This window comes from Rhincodon typus, unplaced genomic scaffold (assembly GCF_021869965.1).
Source record: "Rhincodon typus isolate 14 unplaced genomic scaffold, sRhiTyp1.1 hic_rhity00001655, whole genome shotgun sequence".
Lineage (NCBI taxonomy): Eukaryota > Metazoa > Chordata > Chondrichthyes > Orectolobiformes > Rhincodontidae > Rhincodon > Rhincodon typus.
The window spans coordinates 1-25,000 of NW_025967293.1; the positions used below are offsets into that span (position 1 = coordinate 1).

At 39.5% G+C, this 25,000-nt stretch overlaps 1 long non-coding RNA gene across 1 annotated transcript; it reads left to right on the plus strand.

The window, feature by feature from the left end:
• Positions 1-1,125: 1,125 nt before the first annotated feature.
• On the plus strand, positions 1,126-9,902 carry LOC125481305. Its single transcript, XR_007261282.1, has 3 exons — positions 1,126-1,239; positions 2,839-2,914; positions 9,775-9,902. It is a non-coding gene; the product is annotated as an uncharacterized LOC125481305 (long non-coding RNA).
• The last annotated feature ends 15,098 nt before the right edge of the window (positions 9,903-25,000 follow it).

A 25,000-nucleotide genomic window follows, 5' to 3' on the forward strand; every position in this document is an offset into this window, starting at 1 on the left:
TACCATGGGGAACCTTACCAAACGCTTTACTGAAATCCAAATACACCACATCAACCGCTTTACCCTCATCCACCTGTTTGGTCACCTTCTCGAAGAACTCAATAAGGTTTGTGAGGCACGACCTACCCTTCACAAAACCGTGTTGACTATCCCTAATCAAATTATTCCTTTCTAGATGATTATAAGTCCTATCTCTTATAATCCTTTCCAACATTTTACCCACAACCGAAGTAAGGCTCACTGGTCTATTATTACCAGGGTTGTCTCTACTCCCCTTCTTGAACAAGGGGACAACATTTGCTAGTCTCCAGTCTTCTGGCACTATTCCTGAAGACAATGACGACGTAAAGATCAAAGCCAAAGGCTCTGCAATCTCCTCTCTAGCTTCCCAGAGAATCCTAGGATAAATCCCATCCAGCCCAGGGGACTTATCTATTTTCACACCTTCCAGAATTGCTAACACCTCCTCCTTATGAACCTCAATCCCGTCTCGTCTAATAGACTGTATCTCAATATTCTCCTCGACTACATTGTTTTTTTTCCTGTGTGAATACTGACGAAAAATATTCATTTAACACCTCTCCTATCTCTTCGGACTCCACGCACAACTTCCCACTACTGTCCTTGACCGGCCTCAATCTTACTCTAGTCATTCTTTTATTCCTGACATACTTATAGAAAGCTTTAGGGTTTTCCTTGATCCTACCTGCTAAAGACTTCTCATGTCCCCTCCTGGCTCTTCTTAGCTCTCTCTTTAGGTCCTTCCTGGCTAACTTGTAACTCTCAAATTTTCACTTTTAAAAATTCTGCGTTTTTGTAACAAGTCAGTATGCAGTTATAAGCATGTGCTGACACACCTATACATAAGGTATAGATGTGTGTATTGCTACTGAGAAATATTGATTTTTTAACTGGAACACATTTTTTAAAAAAAAATTGAAGTACACTTAAATTATTAATGAATATTCGTCCAAAACTAAAATCCAGCATGTTAAGGCTGAGAAACACCAATGTCTGCAATTTTTTTTGTAAGAGAATAATGCGTTGATCTCGTAACCCAAAGGCACTAACTGTTTAACTGTTTCGGGAAGACTGACAAGTTAAATCAGATCCTTACCGTGAGCATGTTAAGCTATCACTTTGTATGTACATAATGTGATTTACTTTTCTCTTTTAGGTGTTTATTGATTCATTGGAGTACCTGAGTACCAAAGCTGATGGTGATTCGGACAGTATTCAGTGAGTATAGTAATACTTGGACATATTTTCATTTTTTGTTTGCTTTTCATACTTCAGTCAACAATGCATTCTTTATGCAAGTTTACAAATTTGCTATAAGTGAACAACAGAATTGTTCTTCTATCGAAATTAGTTGTGACCATTTCATTTTTAAAATATGCATCAAGATCCTGTTTTCATTTGAAACTTGAGATGCTCCACAGCAGTGCTGCACTTCTGGAGGTCCTTAATTCAAAAAGGATGTTGTACGGGAGCCTTATCTGACGCTTCAAGTGTGTGTCTGTGTGTGTGTGTGTGTGTGTGTGTGTGTGTGTGTGTGTGTATGAAGTCCTTACCATTATTCTAAGGAAAGGGAAGTTCTTCTCTGTTGACTTGGGCATCATTTATCCTTCACCTGTCTGTGTTCTTGTACTGCTGTTTGTGAAAGTTACCGTGCACAGACTGGTGCAATGTTTCCAATTGCCATGTGTGACTGCACCTCAAAGTAATTCATTGGTTGTACAGCACTGCGAGATGACCTGAGATTACGTGCCATGCTATCTATGCAAGTTTCTTCTTTCATACTTTTGAACAATGTTCTTAATTTCTTCATCAAAATACAGCCAAGGACTAAAAATATGTTTAGAAATTTTCAGTGAAAGTTATAGGATCATAATTCGTTGAAGAATCCTGTTTTCAAGCAATTTATCTATTTGAATAAAATCTGAAATGTCTACAAGTTGCTTAATGATTTTTTTCATTCGCATGTTGAGTAATGCATATATTTAGAAAAACAAATAGCCTGTTATAAAATAATGCAACAGAATGTTTTATTTCTTCTGTTGAAAATACCGTCATCAGTCAATTCACCCCTCCCTCTTAAAAATGCAAGTTCATTTCCTTGTTAACTAATGTGTGTTTTCAATCTCTTTCTTCTCCAAAGACTTTGGGTGCATTTTCAGCTTCCAAGTCTGTGCCTGTCTTTTCTACAGTTAATGTTTAAACCCGTCAAATGGTTGTATACCCTCCCACAGCATTCGACCTGTTAAAGCTTTAACACACTTGACACCACCATCATATGTCCAAGGCCTTCTATTATCCTGCTGAGTGGTACAGTCCATTTGATTATGCTTGCATGTATTAATTTGCAGTCAGAGCATCTCCATGAGTAACTCTCCTCCCACACTCACTGTTGCCTTTTGGGATTCATGAAGTATCTAATATTAATCCCCTGCTTTGCATGCTAATGTATGGCAATATCATCCAAAGATATAAGATTATCTTTACATATATGATGATGACATTCAGATACATCTTCCACTCATTTCTGTGGACTCTTTGCTTTCTCTTGTCAGACTGTGTGTATAGCATGCACTTTACACCAGTTAATCATTAGTTCAGCACAATTTCAATGTCAGTCCTCCATTCTTTTGACTGGAATAATTAAAATTAGGGATACTCAGGTGATTTTTGAAAGGTGGTGATGTTAATTCTCTCCATTATTTGTACACAACACTGACTGCAAATTCTGGAATTCTGTTATGTGTGGTTTAACAGGGAAATGCAAAATTTTTGCGATAGTTTTAATTACAAAAGATTACGTGTTTCTGTTCTTTTTAGCCTTTCTAGTCTTTCTGTGGATATTTCATCCCCAGATTTACTTGGAAGCATTCATGAAAGCTTCAGTCCAACTCCTGTAAGTACTGAAATAGTTCACTAGGTTCATTTTATGAGAATGTGCAACTGTTAGCAAATAATATTCATCTTAATTTTTAAAATACTTCAAAAGAATTTGGATCATTCTTGCTTTGGGAATTTTAAAGGATAATCTAAACTGATTTGAATCTGGTGGACAGAGGTATACTGGTGTATTCTTAAGTAAAAGTTCAGCACCCAGAGGTTTTTCCTTCATAGGAAATGCTTCAGAAATTTAGGATTCCTAGCCTACTTCAGATTAGAGTCTGCCAAGTAAATTGCTATTAAAAGATAACCTGTATAATATTGTTTTCTATATTCTGAGAACACTGATCTTATGCGCTTGGACTGTTCCAGTTGAATATAAAGTTGTTAAAACTGTTTTTTTACACTATTGGTTTTGTGCACAAATTTGAGTGAGTAAATATGGCGGAATGTGACAGAGAACTAATTAAACCAATTGGTTATTGGATTAAGTTAAGCATTGTATTTTAGTGTAAGATTTGCTAAGAACTGCAGTATTAGCAGCAGCTCATGTTTTCAAATTGTTGTTAAAGTAGCAACACGAATTATTTTAAAAATTTAAAAAGCATTTCCAAATGATTGCTATTGCTTTATTATTCTTTGTCTACTAATAACAAATAAATTTTCAGTCATATACATGAAAACAAATCTCAAATATTCAGTTACACAGTCATTTCAGTTATGTGTCACAGATTTAATGGTCTGTTGAAATGTGCAAAGCGTGGGAAGATGCATTTGGTGGTGGCATTACACTGGAAATGGTGTACAGTGATGAATACAACAGCAGATAGGTATGGTATAAGATTAGGAACAAGAGGAACCCTGTCGTGGTTTTCGTAGGAATGGAAAGGGGTAAGAGAAGTATCTAGGGAATAGATGAAATTGTCCTTGGCCTCATCAGTCATGGTGAGGGGAATATTCTGTTGAAGAAAGAGAAAGGCTTACCTAAAGTACTGAAATGGAAATTTAGATTGTAAGAACAGATGCAACAGTGAAGAAGAAACTGACAGAATGGAATTGAGTGCTTACTGGAAGCAGGGAGTGAGGAAGTGTAATCACATTAGCTGTCACAGTCAGGGCCTCATGTTATACAAGGCCAGAAATGGTGACTGCGAAGGCAGGTAAGGTGGACTGTGTGAAGATGAAAAAGAGGTGCAAATTGAAAACAAACTTCTGCATTATCCCTGTTTTGGGACAAGTACTATATACTCTTGAGTCTGAGATCATTTAAGTTTTTAAAAATAAACTCTTCATTATAAATGTACAGATGAAGTATTCAAAGCCCTGACACATTTTGTCACTCACTCGCTCACTCACTCACACACTCTCTGTCTCGCCCTCTCTCTCTCCGTCTGTCTCTACACCCCCACCCCCACAATTACCTTTCTTTACTCACTCACTCCCTCCCTCACTTGCCCTCACTTTCTCCATCACTCACATACTGTTTCCCTCCCCCTCTGTCACTCGCACTGTCACATGCTCGCTATCTGAAGCAGCTGCTCATCTACGCACACACGCTCTCAATCTTTCGCATTGTCTTTCTCTCTCTTGTGCCTGCTCTCTGTCTTAGGGAGCCCTGTGTCACTGTGTCTTCTTCACTACATCTCTCTCACTCATTATGTGTGGCCCTGCCCATCTCTCTTGTACCCTCGCTCTCACGCTCGCTCTCGCTCCCTCTCTTTCCCTGCCCCCCCTCTCTCGCTGTCTGCCCTCACCCTTGCCCTCTCTGTCCCTGTCTGTCTCACTCTCTAGACGCTCAAATGTCTGTAATCAGGTGCAGCATGCAAGATTGTTTCTGTAGAATTCTAATAGAACAATAACAACTGACCAACCGTTCTTGATGTTTGTCCTAAGTCGTTCACAGTCATCTTCAGTATCACTAGAAAGTGCAGCCTCTCAGGCTAGTAGTGAATAAACCAGGAAAACAGCCTGAGCTTATGAACCGCAGTAATGTCGTCTTCAGCAGCCCTATTAACTCCTTAATTCTCCACATTAATCCTCCCCGCAGTTCACAATGCTTCCACAATTTGTTATCATCTGTGATTTTGAAGTGTGACCTGTGCACTAATGTCTAGATCATTAACATACATCAGGAAAAGCTGAAGTTCCAGAATTGATGTTAGACAAATTCCTTTCTGCAAACTGAAAGACATCCACTTAACCACTAACTGCTTGAATTTATATTGCAACTTTCCTTTTTGTTCTCTGTGAGCTAAACTTAATATGTCTGTTTTGTGGAACTGATTCAAACATCTTTAGGAAGTCCAGGTAAACCACATTTCCCTCATCTGTTACCTCTTCAGAAAAAATCCCACAAGTTAATTAAACATGATTTTCTTTGATATATTTATGCAGCTGTTCCTGAATTAAATCTCATTTGTCCATGTAACTAGTTCTTTTGTTGTGAATTACTGTTTTTAGAAGTTTCCCCACCACCAAAGTTAAACTGAAGGGCCTGTGGTTGCTGGGTTTATCTTGGCACCTTTTTTGAACAAAGGTGTAATTTTGTAATTCTCTCGTCCTCTGGCACCATAGGTGTAAGGAGAAATTATGGCCAATGCACCCATAATTTCGACTACTTCATTTCCGTCAGTCCCTGTGGATTCATCCAATCCTAGTGCTTTAGCAACTTTAAGTAGAAATTATCTCTTCCTTATCAACTTTAAACCCTCTAGTATCTAAATTGTCTCCTTTTTCAATGTGCCCTGGGAACAACTTCTTTTTGGTAAAAATCATATGCAAAGTATTCATTTAATACCTCAATTATGCTCTCTGTCTCCAGGTGTAAATCTCCTTTTTTATTCTTAATCAGCCTTTCCTGCCCTGTAATCCCCCTTTATTTTTTATATGCCTGCGTAAACTTTGGGATCCCCTTTTATGTAGTTTCTCTTCATGCTTTCTCCTTTTATGATCCCTGATATTATTGCTGGGCGAATCAAATCCCAGGCTGATAGATCTTTTTTTTTGAATTGAGCTGGCCTTTTACATGAAACATAAGCATGCAATGCTGCAGAATTGGTTTTAACAATAAAACATGTTTGTTGTGTGAAAGAAATGAAGATAAAATAGAATTAACCACACTATTTTTATGTAAAGTTAAACATTCAAAGTACATGGTAAAATAAAGGGTAGCATGGTGGCACAGTGGTTAGCACTGCTGCCTCACAATACCAGAGACCCAGGTTTGATTCCAGCCTTAGGTGTGGAGTTTGTACATTCTCCCTGTGTCTGCATGGGATGTTCTTCTGCTGGGTACTCCAGTTTCCTCCCACAGTCCAAAGTGCCCATGTTAGGTGGATTGACAATGCTAAAATTGTCCGTAGTGTCCAGGGATGTGTAGCCTAGATGGATTAGCCATATTAAATGGAGATAGGGTAGGGGACTGGGTCTGGGTGGGATGCTGTTCAGAGGATTAGTGCAAACTCAATGGGACGATAACCTAGTTCTGCTGTGCTGGTATTCTACGAATGCATTCCCATATATCCCAAAAGCACCTTTTTACAGTACTCAAACAACAAAATTCTCTTCTGTGTCATGTTTATTAGGTCTAACGCAACTAATGAATCTGCTAGTCTCTTCATTGAGTCTTCATACAATTGAGCTTAAATATTCTCGGCTTCAAATAATGCCTTAGCATTTTAACCAAACATTTCTTTACCTGGATCTTACAAACTAATCTTATTACACTGTAATAACTTATTCCTTAACAATTCTAAATTGATTTCATTGTCACATGCACTGAGATATAGTGAAATCTGTTGTTTTGCTATACAGGCAGATCATACCATATGAAGTGCATCTCGGTAACAAGGACAGGGTGCAGAATACAGTGTTACAGCTGCAAAGAAGGTGCAGAGAGATAGAGAAAGATCAGAATTAACATTTGAGGGGTCTGTTCAAAAGTCTGATAACAGCAGGGAAGAAGTTGTTATTGAATCTATTCGTACATGTATTCAAACTTCCATATCTTCTGCCCGATGGAAGAGGGTAGAAGAGAATATAACCAGGGTGGGAGAGGTCTTTGATTATGTTGGTTGCTTTCCCAAGGTGACAGAAAGTATAGATGGAGTCACTGGATGGAAGGCTGATTTGGTGGACTGGGCTATGTTCACAACTCTCTGTAGTTTCTTGCGGTCTTGGGAAGAGCAGTTGCCATACCAAACTGTGATGCATCCAGTTAGGATGCTTTCTATGGTGTATCTATAAAAATTGGTAAAAGTCATTGTAGGCATGTTGAATTTTCTTAGCCTCCTGAGGAAATAGAGCCATTGTTGTGCTTTTTTGACTGTCACATCAACGTGGGTGCACAAGGACAGATTGCTGGTGATAATCACTCCCAGGAACTTGAAGCTCTCGACCATTTCCACCTCAGCACCATTGATGCAGATAGGGGCATATCCTGCACTCTGCTTCCTGAAGTCAATTACCAGTTCCGTCATTTTTGCTAATGTTGATGGAGGGATTGTTGTCTTTGCAACATGCCGCTAAACAGTCAATCTCTTTCCTGTATTCTGTTTGAAATCTGACAACAACAAACTTGTAAATGGAGTTGGGGCAGAATTTGGCCACACAGTTGTGAGTGTATAGTAGCGTTCTGAGTACGCAGCCTTGCGGGGCACAGTGTTAGGGATTATAGTGGAAGAGGTGTTGTCACCTATTCTTACTGATTGCGGTTGATGGGTCTGGAAGGCGACGATCCAGTTACAGAGCGGGTGAACCAAGACCTCGGTCTCGGAGTTTAGAGATGAGTTTGTTTGGAATTATGATGAAGGTGGAACTGTAGTCAATAAGTAGGAACTGACGTAGATATTCTTGTTATCCAGATGTTCCATGGAATAGTGTAGGGCCAGGACGATAGCATCTGCTGTGGACCTGTTGTGCCGGAAGGCAAATTGCAAAGGATCAAGGCAGTTTGATAGGCTGGAATTTCTGAGAGTCATGATTAACTTCTCGAAGCATTTCATAATTATGTAGGTCAGAGCTTCTCAACGTGAGTCATTGAGGCACACTGCTTGAGTTTTCTTAGGCGCTGGGATGATGGTGGTCATTTTGAAGCTGGTTGGGCCTTCAGATCGTAGTAAAAAGAGTTTAAAGATATCTGTAAATACTCCCGCCAGCTAGTCTGCACAGGATCTGAGTGCACAACAAGGGACTCCATCCAGGCCGGTCACTTTACTTGGGTTCACCCTAAAGAAGGCCAATCTGACATCTGCAGCAGTGACCATTGGCACAAGTGCATCCAAGGCTGTTGGCATAGATGACATCTTTTCACTAACCTCCTGTTCAAAGCGAGCATGGAATGCACTGAGCTTGTCGGGTAGGGATGTGCTGTTGCCCAAGATTCCATGCAACTTTGCTTTGTCGCCCGTTATATCATGTGAACGATCTTTCTTTAGGAGCCACTATTTTAAACATCCAGTTTCCATCTACATTTCACAAACCTGAAACTATATAAAGCTTACTTCAAGTTATGGGTGCGTCCCCAAACCAAAAAAAAACATCATTCCAGATCCTTCTAACTGAAGCCTGATTCACCAGACTGTTTAGTTTTTTTTACTCCTATAATTCCTCACAATGTAAACAAATTCACATTAGTCCTCTCACAGATTTTATTAAAAAACCATGGCTTCAGAAAGTTAATCATTATATCCCCTTGCTCTCACACAGACCAAATCCTACATGCCATTAGCTCAAAATCCAGACTCTAAAATAAATGATATTAAAATATGTATAAATTTCATAACCTACATTGCACTCTCTGCCCCTCTGATTTGCTCTTTCACCACCCCTCAAAACCTTAACACAATGGATTGATATTTAGTGATGGGCTAGGGGAGATAGAGGAAGTGCTTGAGATCTTGCGTTTTGCATCTGGTAAGTAGAGATCAGTTTGCTGCACAACAGCAAGAACCTTAACCTTGGGTTTGATATAAATGTTCAAGTTAAAATTGAGCAAGCATCAATTTCAGGGGGACATATGTTGGAATGAGTGAGAAGAGCAGAGAAATTGAGAGAGACGATGTCATGCTGGCAGTTCTGACTGATAAGATTGAAATTTTTGATGCTGAGGGAGGGGTCCATTTGGAGTGAAGATGGTAGAGGGATCTGATGCTGAGAAGGTGACTCCTGGCTAAGACTTGGGCACGGAGGCAAAGATGGCAAGAACTCTCTGTTGTACTGAGTTGAACATATTTTTGCAGTGTGGTTGCAAGGGAATTAAGCCAAAAACAGAGAGCTGGTTGTCAGAGACAGAATTAAGGTTGCAGGTTTTTTTAATATATTGCAAGAAGTAAGCTTAGAAGAAGAAATAGGACCAAAAGAAAGTAGAAGGGAGAAAAGTCTGGCCAATGTCTTTGGTATATATGAGTTGTTGGATCTTGCAATCCTTCATACCCAAAAGAAAAGAATAATATGTTGTTGTTAATGCCTGGAATAAGACGAAGAATGAACCAAAACTGAGCACCCAAGGTGGATTTTTTTTTTAAATTTTGTTTTAAACAACACATCTTGTATTTACTAAACACTTTTTTATGATGTAGTTGTTTTCCTTGATCATTGTCATGCTGGTATTTCACATTTTAAACAGTTGCAAATTTCAGATACAGATCCTTGAGTGCAACTGACTAACATCAGTGTTTCCAATATTTTCTGGCAGCAGGCAAGGAAGTCTTCATATGTCAAGTGAATCTTCTTGTGCCCAGGCCATGGTCCGTTATGATAAATGAAGAAAAGTATATAATTTCTATGTTGAGGCTGTATATAATTTGTTGAGTCAAGACATTAGGAAAAAGCTACTAATAATTAATACTTGAAATACCTCTGTTTTAAATTCATTAGGAACAGAAACTACTGATTGTTCTCAGCAACTGTGAGTATTTGGCACACCACACCTTCAAGAATTTAGCGGAACATTTTGAGATGCATGCTTTCCAAGGCACAGAGAAAATTGCTCAGGTACAGTAATCATGAAGGGTGTTGTAAAGCACAGGGTGATTCTTGAATAATGTAAAAGATCCAATTTGTAATAGTAATGGTTAACTGTAATTAGAGTTACTTTATTTTGGTTTTCGACACCCCTGTCCAACTCAGTGCTTGTGCCTAAAACAATTAGTGTGTTTCAAGGCATTTACAGTACAAAATCAAACCCTTCAGGCCAACATACCAGCATTTATTCTTCGCAAAAGTCTTCTCACACCATTCATGTAACTCCATCAACATACCTCCATTCTTTCTCACGTGCTTCTCTAGCCTTCCCTTGAATGCAGATGTTCTATTCATCTAATCGCCTACATGTCGTAGCAGCTTCCCTGTTATAACAGCTCCTTGGGATAAGGAGGATCTCCTGAATTCACTTTGGATTTGAGAAGACTGTCTTACTCTGTTTTCACCTAATATCCACCTTATCACAAATGTAGACCTCACTGAGGTCATCACTGAGTTTTCTTTTTTTCAAGAGAAAAGACAGCTATTCTGTTCAAGATTTCCTGGCAGTATGAGTAGCACAGTGTCTCAGTGGTTAGCACTGCTGCCTCACAGTGCCAGGAACCCAGGTTCAATTCCAGCCTCGGGCGACTGCATGGAGTTTGCACATTCTTCCCATGTCTGCGTGGATTTCCTCCGGGTGCTTCGATTTCCTCTGGGTGCTTCAGTTTCCTCCCACAGTCGAAAGATGTGCAGGCTAGGTGGATTGGCCGTGCTAAATTGCCCATAGTGTTCAGGAATGTGTAGATTAGGGTGGTTATAAGGGGATGGGTCTGGGTGGGATGTCTGAGGGCCGGTGTGGGTCATTCTCACATGGCAGTCTATGACTAGCAGGGCACAATCTGTTCATAAAACGTATGAATGTTTTGGATGCAAGGTCAAATGGAACATTTCCAATGTAGTGAATGACGCAACACCAGGTGGGAACGAGTGCTGTCCCAACATTCAAAATGGCTTCTAAAGAGTTTGGACAAACTTAGTGAGTGGGCAAGAATATGGCAGATATAGTATCATGTGGAAAAACCTACCAAAGTGGATTATAGAGTCAGAGAGATATACAACATGGAAACAGACCCTTTGGTCCAACTCGTCCATGCCATCGAGATATCTTCTATAAATCTAATCCCATTTTCCAGCATTTGGCCCATATCCTTCTAAACCCTCCCTATTCATCTACCCATCCAGATGCCTTTTAAATGTTGTAATCATACCGGCCTCCTCCACTTCCTCTGGCAGCTCATTCCATACATGCACCACCCTCTGCGTAAAAAAAGTCGGCCCTTAGTTCCCTTTTATATCTTGCCTCTCTCATCTTAAAGTTATACCTTCTAGTTTTGGACTCCCCCACCCCAGGGAAACGACCTTGCCTATTTACCCTATCCATGCCCTTCATGATTTTATAAACCTCTATAAGATCACCCCTCACCCTCTGACTCTCTAGGGAAAATAGCCTCAGCCTAGTCAGCCTCTCCCTGAACCTCCAAACCCTCTAACCTTGGCAAGATCCTCGTAAATCTTTTCCGAACCCTTTCTAGTTTCACAACATCCTTCCTATAGGAGGGAGACCAGAATTGTGCACAGTACTCCAAAAGTCGCTGGCTGATCCAATGTCCTGTACAGCCACAACATGACCTCCCAATTCCTGTGCTCAATGCTCTGACCAATAAAGGCAAGTGTACCAAATGCTTCCTTCACTATCCTATCTACCTTCGATTCCACTTTCAATGAACTATGATCCTGCCCTCCAAGGTCTCCTTATTCAGCAACACTCCTGAGGACTTTACCATTAAATGTATAATTCCTGTCCTGATTTGCCTTTCCAAAATGCAGCACCTCTCATTTATCTAAATTTATATTCCCCTGCCACTCCTCGTCCCATTGGCCCATCTGATCAACATCTTGTTGTACTCTGTCCACTACCCCTCTAATTTTGGTATCATCTGCAAACTTACTAGCCATACCTCCCATGACAAAAGGCAGTGGACCCAGCACCAATCCTTGTGGTACACTGCTGGTCACAGGCCTCCTGTCTGAAAAGCAACCCTCCACCACCACCCTCTGTCTTCTACCTTTGAGCCCTTTCTGTATCCAAATAGGTAGTTCTCCCTCTATTCCGTGTATTCTAACCTTGCTGACCAGTCGACCAAGACAAACCTTGTTGAACGCCTTACTGGAGTCCGTATAGATCGTATCCACTGCTCCACCCTCATCAATCGTCTTTGTTACTTCTTTAAAAAAACTCAATCAAGTTAGTGAGGCACGATTTTCCACGCACAAAGCCATGTTGACTACCTGTAATGAGTCCCTGCCTTTCCAAATACATGTGAATCCTGTCCCTCAAGATTCTCTCTAATAAGTTGCCCACCACTGATCTCAGGCTCACCAGTTTATAGTTCCCTGGCTTTTCTTTACCACCTTTCTTGAATAGTGGCATAACATTAGCCAACTTTCAGTCTTCCGGAACCTCACCTGTGGCTAACGATGATACAAATATCTCAACAAGGGGCCCAGCAATCACTTCCCTCGCTTCCCACAGAAGTCTAGGTCAGGTCCCAGAGATTTATCCACCTTGATGTGTTTTAAGACATTCAGCACCTCCTGTACCACAATATAGCGGTAAATTTGCTCTTCCTCACTGTAGTCACTTTTCTTATCTTCATTGGAGCTAGGGCAGTAACTTTCAAAGATAGATGATGGATTTTATGTGGAGGAAGGAGATGACAACTAATTTGAAAGGTACAGAACAGTACAAGAGCAGAGCATTGTTTTTTCAGTATTAGCTCACGTTTGATGAGTAACAGCTTAATAGACAATAGATAGTAACATATGATGATATCAGAACTAACCAAATGGATTGCAGTGAGCATCGCAAACTATTATGATAGTGAGCCACCTCTTTTGTATAATATGCTCAATGAATTTTCTTAAAGCACCTCCATATCTCACAAGCAAAGCAATGTAATACTCATACATCATATTACTAAGAATCTATTAGTCACACTATTAATAATCACTCCTTTCTGCATTCAGGTCTTTAATCATCACACTCACACCCATGAATAAAATTAGTGGTTACCTGGGCCTTTGTAAATTGACAGGGCCTGGAGTGCTTAGAAAAGCCCTACAACCTATCCTCATTTCTGTTCCAAAGTATGGTACAAGAACTAAGAACGGGAGTAGGCAATTCACCCCTTGAGGCTGCACTGCCATTCAATAGAATCATGGCTGATCTCAACGTGTCTTCAACACCACTTTACTGCCCACTCCCCATAACCCTTCAACCCATTATGCATTGATGTTGTATTTAGTGCTGCCAGAAGTGGAAAAATGTATTAGTTTTTCTTCCAATTTGTATCCTTCTCACACCTTCACCTGGTCCATCTCTGGCTCTTCTCTTCCCTTCCCTTCCTCCACTGTTTCCATTTCTGAGGATAGGCTGTCCACCACATCCATTACAAGACCATCGACTCTCAGTTACCCTGACTACATATCTTCACAATCTGCTTCCTGAAAGGATTCAGCTCTCCCAGTTTCTCTGTCTCCATCACATGTGTTCTGATGGTACCACCTTCCACTGGGTTGCCTCCGACAAGACCTCCTTTCTTCTCATTCGAGGATTCTACCACATTGTGGTTGACAAGGTCTTCAGCTGTATCTGACCATATCCTGCACTTATCCCTTCCCTACCTTCCCAGAATAATGGTAAGGTTCCCACCCCTCTAGTCTCCATATTCAAAGGATCATTTGCCATTTCTGCACTTCCACCAGGATGTCACCAAACAGACCTTTTCATTCACTGTTAGCATTCTACAGGGACTGTTCCATCCTTGACACCCTGATCCACTCCTCCATCACTCTTAAAATCATGCCCCAGTCCCCCAAGACGCTTTCCCATGCAATTGCAGAAATTGTAACTTTTGGCCCTTCGTCTCTTCCTTCCTCACTGTCCAGGCTCCGAAAAGACCTTCCAGGTGAATTACCATTTTCCTTGCTCTTCTTTCAATCTAGTTGACTGCATTTGCTGCTCACAATGTGATCTTCTTTACACTAGTGAGGCCAAATGCAGGCTAAGTGACTACTGTGCAGAATACCTTCACTCTGTCCTTAGGAATGACCCTGACCTCTCGGGTTACTTGTCATTTCAATAAACCCCTTAGCCTCCTGCAAACACTCTGTCCTGGACCTGATGCAAGGTTCCCAAGCACAAAGAAGTAAACGCTTCATTTTCCAGTTAGGCTCTTTACAGTCTGCCATGAGAATTTGGCTGAGGTGTGTAGTCAGTATACCAGCAAGTAGCTGCATCATTGTTCAGGGAGTTTTTCAAAGAAAGAAAAGGTCATGGTGGCTGATGATGTTTTTCCTCCTTCTTCATAAAAATGAATCATTTTCTGATCAGTGAGAATCCTTCCGGTCTTTGTGACTTTCATTGTAGTTTCCAGAAATTGAATTTCTGTTTACAAGTAAGATGGACATTTCAGTACAGTAGAATAAGCATTCCTTGTATTTGATCGTTTATTGACAGATAGTTCTCTTACTCATGCAATAATGAGTCAACCTACTAAAGATATCATTGTTTGAATGCTGAGACAGTACAGTTGACATTAGTGCCCCTGATGTTACCCTGATTAACATAATTTATTGATTTATGTCTAAATAGTAATTTGAAGTATGGAGGATTCTGCACACTTAATTCCTGGGAATCACTAGGCATGTTTCACGGGTTAATAAACTAAAAGCTTTTGAACTGATGCTTTGTAGATGATGAATTCTAGAATTCTTCTTTGGTTCTGTCCCATTATTAAACCCCCCATGCACCCACACACCTGGATGCTTGTGTGCCTTTTGGTTTTGTGTGACTTGTTGGAAGAGTTGCAGTCAAAACATTGATCTTAAAATTTTCCGCTGTTTTGGTATTGAGACCAAGTTTTACAGCAGAATCAATGAGCATCTTGTGCAATGTTGGGATAGCAACCGAATCTGATCACACATGTGAAAGAGTTCAGCTGTGAGGTAGCTGAGACTAACTCGAGGCTAGACATAAAATAGTTGAGTAATGAACCTTGAGTAGTTTATGATATTAGAAAGTATTAATGTGGTAAATGTTGGAAAATAATATGAAATGATGAGCTCATCCATCAAATCTATCCCATACAGCGTATTGTGTACATTTTTCATTTCAAAGGCAATCACTTTTTCCTCTGAAATTCAGCTCTTCTGTCCAAGTTTGGGCTAAGACTATGACGAGTTCAGGAGCTGAGTGACTCTAGTGGAATTCAAACTGAGCATCAGTGAATGGGCTATTGGGAATGCCACTTTACAATAGTTTTGGTGACACCTTCCATCACTTTGTTGATGAGTGAGAGTAGTCTGGGCATTAAGTGTCTTGCTTGTTATGGGCATATCTAGGCAGTTTTCTATTCTTTTGAGATGTCAATACATGTTAGCAACTGGAATAGCTTGTCTAAGGGCAACACTAATTTTTGAGCACAAATCATCAGTATTATGTAGCCGGGCTGTTACTGGGACCATAGCCTTTGCAGTATCTAAACCATTTCTCGATATCATATATGAATTAAATTTGCTGAAGATTGGCATCTGTGATGATAGGTATCTTAGCAGCTGGCCGCATTGAATCATCTACAAGCCAATTTTCAATAAGGTAGTTGTGTATACTTCAGCCTTGTCTTTTGTCTAACGGCAATTGAATCAACCATATTAGTACTGTTCATACAAGAATGCACCAGGCTGGGAATTCTGTATCATGTGACTCGCTGATTTCCCAACATCTTTCCACCATCTGCAAGGCACAACTCAGGAGCATGATAGTATACTCTCCCCGTTGCAGCTCCAGCAGCATTCAATATCTCAGTGCTACAATAGGCACTTTGCTTGATTTGACCCTCTACCACTAGCACAATGTAGCTGTATAGAGTATGCTGTTATAGGATGCAACACAATAACTCACTAAGGCTTCTTTGTCAGTATCAGCCAGTGTTACCTGTGTTCTATCACCTAGAAGGCCAAGGGAAACCCACATGTAGGATCACCGCCCACTGGCAAGTATCCCTCCAAATTACAATTACTTTTTAAAAAAAAACATTTTCTTCATTGTTGCTGGGTCAAAATTCTGAAACTCCTTGCTGGATAGCAATGTGAGAATAACTTCTCATGGAATGCAAGCGTTCAAGAAAGTGGTTCATCTCCATCTTTTCCAGATCAATCAGGAAAGGATGGTAAATTCTTGCTTTGCCAGTGATGCAAACATCTTATGAATGAATGAATAAATTTTGTTGTGGACAAATCTTAAAACCATTCAAGAAGATGCCAAGAATGAACTTTCAGTGAAAAATAATGCCAGTAGTACAGTCAGACACTACTGGTATAATTTATTCCCCTCCAGCCTTATTTAGCACAATTATGGATGAATTATCTGTGTACTGTGTGGCCAATAATTATGGACAAATTTTAACTGAAGCTTTTTGCAAAAAAGAGAAGTAATGTCACTGGACTCATAGTCCTGAACCCCAAGCTAATGTTCTGTTCGACATGAGAGCAAAATCCACCATGGCAATTCGAAAAAAAATCGGGAATGAGAAGCTCGCCTAACGGCAATTATGTAACCACTGTTGATTGTTCTAAACACTTATCTGCTTCACTAATGTCCTTGTAAGGAGCAAAATCTGGCAACCTTACCCAGTCTGACCTCCTTGTAAATCCAAAAACTGCAGTCAGCTGCAGTGTGGTTGACTCTTAATTTCCCTCTGCACAATTAGGAGTGACCAAATTAGGAGTGACCCTGGCCATTAATGCCCACATTTCATGAATGAATTTAAAAAGGGGTGTGGTATGGTAATGGCCAATTCAATGAAGAACCAACAACAGCATATCAGTATTGTTTCTTGTTTTTTGCCCTGCTGTACAGCTTAGTTATAGCCTGTGAATCAATGAGGGGCTCTCCCTCCCCTCACCAGAAAATTAGGTCTACCTACAACCTCCTGTTCTACTCCCACAACATATTTTCCAGTGAAGAACGTGGTTGGTGGGTTTCCTGATTCATACCACTAAGAGTGATTGTTGTTTAACAAATTGTCCTTTCATCTAAGTAAATGGGTGATAATAACAGGATCTGGTATAGGTTATTCAGGTTGTTATAGTGATTTTACATGAGAACTGTTTTTCTCCCAGTAGAACTTCCAGTATTTAGCCCACATTAACAGAACCATTCACCACTAATTCTTTCCAATTGAGTTTAACATTCAAGCAAATACACCCTAGTTGGTTATGTCATTCTCTCATTTGCATCTATTTGACTGGAATCTGGTATAAGATACTTAGTTGTATTTTACTGACCATTTTAAGGAAAGGTTTTTCATAACATTCATAGTGTGCAAAATCAGTTCAGCAGAAGTCTTCAGTTGTACAGCAGTGTTGAAATTCATTTTGTTCTGGTCCAGGAGGAAATTTGCTTTTTGTCAGTTCTTATTATTATGGAAAATTCAACAGAGAACCGATGCTTAATAAATGCAGCATAGTGGTGTAGGTAAATGTTGCATTGGATAAATAAAGTAGTACAGTAATTTGAATTTCAAAATGTGAATTAATTATGCGATTATATTTCCTATAATTTCTTATTTGAATTTGATCTTTTTACTTAGTAGCAAGAATGTTCTTTTAACATTTTTTTAATGTAATGCTTTTAAATCATTATTCTAGTTTATATAACTCATTGATTTGTGATAGGCTATAACTATGTGACATTTGGAGACTTGGGAATATTGACGACATTTTTTATGAAACTTAAGATTTAAAATTAATTACAGTTAACTTATTATAAAGACATCCAGAATGTTCATGATGTAAGAAATTAATGATTTATGTAAAAGCAGTGAATCTAACTTAGTTTCAGTACTTGTGACATCTGATGCGTCTGAACAGTGTCATGTTATTTTACGGCCATTTGAAATTTAAATTTTTGGGAGATTAATATCTACTAATGGTAGTATGTAGTGAACAGTATGCTTCTAAAGTCATTGCACAGGAGTGTGATAAGACTAGAGTTGCCACCAAGTGAAAGGAGGAAACATTAGGATAGACTAAGCATGGAGGTAAGTTTTTGAGGAGTGTCTGAAGAGTTCGTCAAGCCAACTAGGGTAGTATCTGGATATCAAAACCTTGAGTATTGTGTCAAAGTATGCAGAATTCCCCGATTTATCTGTCTTTTAAGACTAGGTTAACTGAAAGCAATGTCCAAATTTCTGTACTTAACAAGGGTTTCTATTTATTACAATAAATAGGTCCTAGCTACAGGTGAACAGCTACAAATTGTCAATAAATAACTCTACTAGTTACCCATGTAACCCTGATATTGAATATGTTAGGGGAATTCTATGTGACAGACACAAAAAAAGATATCTTTGTTAAGGGTGGAAGGAAAAGCTTGGAAGACAATTCAATGGTCCCAGTCCACAGGGTTTGCCGAGATGGCCCTTTGGCTTGTCAGGGCTTGGTGTTCATTGATCTGTCTTCCCCAGTGTTTTCCATTTCTTTACAGGAGACATGGAGCAACTGGTTCGTGAATTACAAAGTCTCCTACTTATTGGTTAAAAGCATCAGCTTACAGCAACAGGAGGGAAAATAAACTAATTTTCTTCAGGCTTTAGGTGTTTGATTTTACTGTAGAGAAAAGGACAGCATCTTCCTTTCTGAAAATCTGAAAACTTCTGCCTATCTTGTTTACACCCACAAACTGCTTAGCTACCTGGGAGCCAATCGCACATTTGTTGGCAAGCAGAATCCTTTTGTCATTGACAACTGGCCTCCACTTCACAAACCATACTTGTCACTAGCTGAAGCTCCCTTTGTGCCTACCTGTGGCGACTGCTTTTCTACAGTAGACATCCCCCAGTTTGAACAAGCAATAGTGTATACTGCACTTTCAACAAATGCTGGTAACTTGCTTTTAAAAAGTGCAACAATCTTTTCCACAACTCTTGGTTTTTAAAACGGTCTTTTTCCTATTAGTGTCTGCATTCAGAAATTAAAAAGATATGACCTTTAGAAAGTAGAACAAAGTGGAGAAGTTTAGTGAAGGCATTCTAGAGCTTGGGTCATTGACAGTTGCCTTATGCTGGGATAAAGGAAGTCAGACATGCACAACAGGCCAGAATTGAGGATAACCAGAGAATTTATTTCCTCTTTGTTACTTAAGACCCACAGAAACCAATTGTTGTGCCCCTGCAGCATCTCTTGCTGTGTACTGTACAGGTAACTGCACAAATCAGCAATTGAACAAGGAATCTTCCCAGTCTCTAACTCTATTGTGTATGAATGTGCTATATTATTGGAAAATACTTGCTAATCTGTCAAAAATAATCCTTATGTCTTCAAGCAGTGCTTTACAGCATATTGGGGTTAAATGTTTTAATTCTTTCAAATTTTGGGATACTTCAAACACATTTTGCTTAAGAGTGATCTGATTTATATTCTGAGAGGCCTGAATTGTTTTGTAACTACTGCATTTCTCCTGTTTTGAGAACTATTTTCACTTGTAATATTTCAGTTTTGAATTTCTTTTCTACTTTCAGTTTTTAACCTTAGAAAGTGTGCAGTAGTAATTTTGAATTCCAGCAGATGTTATAAACATAATTTTGGATGGGACGGCTACATTGTTGGCTATAACTGTAGAGGCCACAGCGCATGTGTGTAATTTAAAGGGTGTTAACCGTCTCTGCGGAAGTTGAAGCTTTCCTTTTGCATTGTGCCAGTTATACCCAACTTCTGGTTGGCTGTTAACTGTGCTAACATCGTAGTGCTTAAATTGTTTTTGGTCAGAGTTTAGTCAGTTTGTGGTTTTGATTATCCTGTGTGACTATTCAGTTGGTTACATTTTTTATTGGAAATGTATCCAGATTCAAGTAAATATGTTCGTTTTTCATGAGAACGGTGATTTCACTTGGTCAGGGAGAGTGAAGTCAGTTATCACCAATATATTTTAGACACTAACTGAAGTCTAGTTGTTGTGAATAGTTTAGATAAAATGTGGAAAGTTACATTCTGATTTACAGAAAAATTGATTCATCCTGCTTTAGATTACCGGATTGTGTGCAATATAGTGAGCATTGCACATCTTTGCCACTTTTTAAACCCCATTAAAAACACAATGTGAAGTATCCCATGATTAAAAAAAGCACTTCTCACACTTAGTAATTCTGTACATCTTTTAATAAATGCATGTTCCCCCTTAAAGTTCTTTTTCTGGGGGTGTGTAGTTTTAAAATACAGTAAAAGCTAGATGAGTTGAAACCCATTGGATCTGACGACAAATTTGTGCTAAGTGAAGCTTCGTGAGAGGTGAGGAGGCCCCATTGAAGAAGCATGCATCTCCATGTAATGCATAATGTCTACAGATGTGGTCTATATCAAAAACAGCATTTTTGGCCTGGAAATGGGAATATTCTCTGTTTAGGCCACCTTGAAACATGTTAGCAGAGCATCATCAACAATGGGGAAATAGGCAGTCATCCTCATCCCCCTCCATGCTGGAGAGAATGCCTGCTTGTTGAATTGTTCCAAGATGCTAACCTTTTGTTCCACACTGGTTGAATCTCCCAGTTCTCATCTTGTGCACTTTCCGCTGCACACCATTGTTTTCCACTCACTGTATAACTCCTAAATTTGAATTTTATCACCGGTTTAGTCGTACTCATGTGCTTTGTACATTTTTTATAGAGGGATCTCAGTGTCAAATTATTACTTGCCTGCCACTCCAAGATTTTGTTACTCTGAGGCCTAATTATTCTCTGGTCAGGAGATTCATATGAAAAGCTCCAATAAATTTGACTAATCCAGAGTTATCAGTCTATTCTTTTGGCATTCCATAGGATTTGATACTCTGGTGGAATGATTGACAACTTTGATATAAGCCCAATTTTGTGTTGCTTGAGTTTGACTCCAATTTTGCTACAATGGAATCAGCAATCATATACTATTGTAATTTTCTTGGAGTTATTTAAATTTGTCGCAAGTAAAACTGAAAAGATTAGCAGGGAATAATTTTTCGGACGTTTTACAGTGTGATTTTATTATTATTGAAAACAGGGTTTGTTTGCAGTTGTCAAAATTGTTTTAATTGTAACAATGAAATGTAAACACAATTTGCAATCATTTGCACACCCACATCCCATGAACTGATTAAAATGTGTAGCATAACAGAATGTGATTAAGTTAACCCCTCATCTCATTTTGAAACCATCTTTTTCTATCATATTGTTTAAATTCTGTTGTTTCTTATAAATGAGTAATAATACATTAAAAGGGCTGGCTAAGTTTCTAAGGGTATTTTTATATTTGTTGAATGACCGAGCAGGTGAAGGTCATATGAAATTTAGATCAAAAATACATCCTATAGGTTTTTTTTTTCCACTTTGAGCCATAGAATTAATACAGCACCAAAAGCAGCCATTTGACCCATTGAGATAATGCTGGTTTTCTACATAGTAGTCGGTTAGTCCTATTCTCCATCTTTATTCCCATAGTTCTGCAAGCTTATTTTCCTTGTGACCATTAGACTTCCTTTTAAAATCACAGATTATCTCTGCTTTCACCATCTTTACAAGGAATGAGTTCCAGGCCATTGCCACTTGCCATACAAAAAAACCACCCTTGCTCACATTCTCCCCATTCCTTGGCCACAACCTGCATCCCCTAGTATTTGTACAGTCAGTACTCAAAGCAGCTTTTCTGTATCTACTTTACCAAAACCTGTCATAATCTTGTACCCCTTTATGAAACCTCTCCACAAGCTGCTTTGTGCCAAATTACTCTCCACTTACCTGGATGGGTGAGGTTCTAACAACACTTAAGAAGCTCGACACCATTCAGGACAAAGCATCCACTTGATTTGCAGCCCAAGCATCACCTTCACTTACATTGCCACTGTCATGCACAGACAGCAATGCATACTATCTACAAGATGCACTGTGCTAATTCAGCATGGCGCCTTTGACAGCACCTTCCAAACTTGCGGCCTCCACCACCTAAAAGAACTAAGGGCAGCAGATACATGGGAACACCACCACCTGGGAGTTTTATGCCAAGCCACAACCTGATTTGGGACTGTATCATTACTCCGTCACTGTTGCTGTGGAACTTAACACCACTTGCTCAAGGGCTTTTAGGAATACGCAATAAGTGCTGGCCGCGCCAGCAATGTCCATGTCCAGTGAATATAGACATACAAATTAGGAGCAGATGTAGGCTGTTCAGCCCTTCAAGTCTGATAAGATCATGGTTAATGTGTTTGTGTTCCAAATTCCAGATACCCATCTACCACGATTAATCTTTAATTGCCCTACTTAACTTGAATCTACCTACCATTGCCTTAAAAATATTTAATTACAAATCCAGATTTCCTTAATTAGCTCAAACCTCCCCCAAGTGGTTTTTTTTTTCCAAAATTGAACCCATTTGTGATATATGTTAAACTGACTGGCTATAATTACTGGAATATATGAACATGCATGCATGTTTATGAATTAGGATGCATACTATCAAGATCCCTCAGGATCTTTGCAATGTTTCAATCAAGTCACTCCTTCCTCTTCTGAACTCCAGTGCATAATCTTAGCCTTTCCAACCTTTCCTCATAAGACAGCCCATTATTGGTACTAGAACAGTTAACCTACTCTGAGCTACTTCCAATGTATTTAAATCCCTCTTTTAAATGAGGAGAACAATACTGTACCCTCTGCTATTGCTCCGTTCTCTGCTTGACATTGGCCGGAGTTTATAACGGGCTCGGGGGTCATGGTTATGGGCCCACCTTTGTTGTCACCACCACTCCTGCGACTGCTGTACCTGAGCTGGAGCCCAAGGGCCTGGTCTGATGCCTCCTGCTTCCCCTTCGACACTCCTGCAGATGCTGCTGCCGGTCATTGGTCACCTGCGTCCTGGTTCTGGGCTCCTCCCCAGCAGATGCTGAAGTCTCGACGACCTCGGCCAAAGCCAGAGCAGGTCATAGATCTGGAGCTGCGTGGTGCCCAGCCCCCACGGAGAAACAGTGAAGCTCCCATGGCACCGAGCGATGAAGGTGTGCAAGATGGTGTGGATGCAGCAGGCTCTGTTACATGGAGCCTTTGAGCGGCTGAGCCCTAGGATCAGGAACCAAACACTGCCGACCCCACTGTTGCCACCTTCTTATGTTTTTCATCAGGATTCAGGGACTTGTCAGCCTGCCGGTTCAAAAATTTGCTCAGCCCCACTTCTTTGGTGATTGCAGTTTTGAGTTCCTTCCAAGCTTCCATTTCCTGATAGCTAGCTATTTCTGGCATATGACTTGAATCCACTATGAAACTGCCTGTTGAATTTACCTGCCATCTCTTTATTTTCTACTATTAAATCCAGAGACTGACTCACTGTAGAACCAATATTTACTTTGTTAATTTTTTTTCTCAAACATCAATAGAAACTCCAACTGTTTTTGTATTTTGAATTAGCTTTATCTTGTTATCTAATTTTTCCATGCTTACTAATCTTTTCATCATTCCTCCTTGCTTTTCATATTCCATCCAATCTTTTGACCTGCCACTAATCTTGTTCAATTATAAATTGATACTATCTTTAGATTTTTTTAAAGTTAACTACAAATGGTTAACATTTTTTTTTCTTTCTTTCTCATTGGAATATATCTATTCTGTGTGTTCTGAAATTTACCTTTAAACATCTATGACTGCATTTCTGTTGATTTACCCCTTAACCTAATTTACCAGTTTCATTTAGCTGGGCTTGCTTTCATGCTGTCGTAATTGCCTTTATTTAAGTTTAAAATACTGATTTTGGACCCACTCTTCTCTCCCTCAGACTGAAAGTAAAATTGAATTATATTAAGGTCACTGCATCCTTGGGGCACTTTCGTGATGAGGTAATTGGTTAATTCTGTCTTGTTGCACAGTACCAGATCTAGTTTAGCTTGCTATCTGCTTTGCTCCAGAATGTGTTCTAAGAAACAATCTCAAACATTCTATGAACTCCTCATCCTGAACCACTCCCTTCTTGCTTTTGTGATTCCTCATTTCTACCCAAACTACAACTACATCCTGTTTGCTGAATTTATCTGTCTATTATTCAGTACTGTTACTAATTAATATAACCACACTCCACCATTTTATAGCTTCTTGAATATCATGTACCTTTCAATTTTCAGGTTCCAGTTTGTGTCATCCTGCAGTTATGTCTCTGATGGCTACCAGATAGTACTTATTTATTTATATTTACATCATTGGTTATCTGTTTTGTTTTGGACGTTGTGTGCATTCAGGCACAGCGCCTTTAGTTTTGTTTTCTTCTTATTTTTGTAACCTTTAGCCTTACCTGTCCTTTCTTGAATGTTAACAAACCTCCATACATCATGATACCCCTCTCAGTTTTATTGTTATTTCTGAGTTCTACGACCTTCCCTTCTTAACACACAATGTAGAAGTACAAATCAAACTGAAAGCTATATACAATTTCTTCATTTCAAATCTGAGTCTCCAAATATTAACAATCCTGAGTCATCTTAGATTGGTTTTTGACTATATTCCAGACGATCATTGACAACCCTCTGGATTGAGAATTCCAAAGATTCACATACTTGAGAGATGAAATTTCTTATTTCAACCCCCAGTGACCAGTCCTCTTATCCTGAAGCAAAAATGGCATCTTTCAACGCTGGGGTCAGGTGTAAAATGTGAAGACAACATGTCAAATCAATATGATAAGGGCAGTAGGAGTATACTTAAGAGGGAAATCAGGAGGGCAAAAAGGGGACACGAGATAGCTTTGGCAAATAGTTAACGAGAATCCAAAGAGATTCTACAAATAAATTAATGGCAAAAGAGCAACAATGGAGAGAATTGGGCTCCTTAAAGATCAACATGGCAGTCTATGTGTGGAACCATAGGTGATGGGTGAGCTACTAAACGAATACTTCGCGTCAGTATTTGCTGTGGAGAAGGACATGGAAGGTAGGGAACTTGGAGAAATAAATCATGATATCTTGAAAAGAAATCATAATTTAGAAGAGGTAGTTCTGGCGGTCTTAAAG